The following is a 1,012-nucleotide window of genomic DNA, read 5'->3' as shown; positions in this document are numbered from 1 at the left end:
AATACATTGCATTGGATTAATCATTTCTCAAGTTTATGTATCCCCACAGGCCTGTGCGTGGTTCTGCTGCGTTTATTTACAAGTTTATTTTTAAAATAGTTATGGCCCGTGGTTCACCAGCCAATAGGAGAGCTAATACTGACACGTGGCCTACCCATAAACAGACCCCTTGCCCTCCCCTCCCCCTCCAGTGCCCACACGTTGTACACTGTGAAGTTTCCCTCATCACAGAGTCATAGGAACACACATAGTGGGGAGTTTGCATTCTCATACTTGCAGCTTTATGAAAAGTATATTACAACGCAACTAACACGTGGGTGATTAAACCGTGCTATAGGAAACTTGGGAAGCTTAATGGGGGCGGAGTGGGGAGGGAACTCTAACCACTGGCCTGATGCTTGTGTGTGCCTTCGAGAGGACACAAGTACTGCACAGTCTTTGAAACTAGGACCCATTTAAACACTCCGCCTATGTATTTTAGTGGCAAAGGTCACGGCTTCAGCAAATATATATTGGGTACCTACCGCCTGCCAGGACGTAATGTACTATGCTGGGTTAAAGTAGTGCACAGGGATTCCTGATGTCATGGAAGTAACATTAAGGGAGACCGACAACAACTACACAGAATTCTGAGTGGTTTTAATGCAGGGAGAAAGTGTGTGATGCTTAAATATTACGCTCAGAGGTAGCTGGGAGTGGGATGCTTAGGTAACTCGCTGGGAGCTTAATTGGTCCGCGAAACTCTTCCGAAGCCCCCATGCCTGGCCTACTGTCTGTAGGACACACTTGGTGGGGATTCACCTCCCAGAAGACATTACCCTTTCTCTCCCACTCTTCTTCCAGCTGGTGGTCAGTACCCTGCCTCGGAATCACCCACACAGCGCCCGGAAGGTCCGCGGTTCCAGGCTCGGACCGCTCTCAGAACACACCACTTTCTCCGAGCCACCAGGGAAAGCCAGCGGAGCACGCGCCGGGAGCGCGCTCGCCGGAGCCGCCCTCCCGCCCCCGGCTC

Source organism: Microtus ochrogaster, chromosome 1 (genome assembly GCF_000317375.1).
Source record: "Microtus ochrogaster isolate Prairie Vole_2 chromosome 1, MicOch1.0, whole genome shotgun sequence".
NCBI lineage: Eukaryota > Metazoa > Chordata > Mammalia > Rodentia > Cricetidae > Microtus > Microtus ochrogaster.
Note: the sequence above shows the minus strand (reverse complement) of the source record.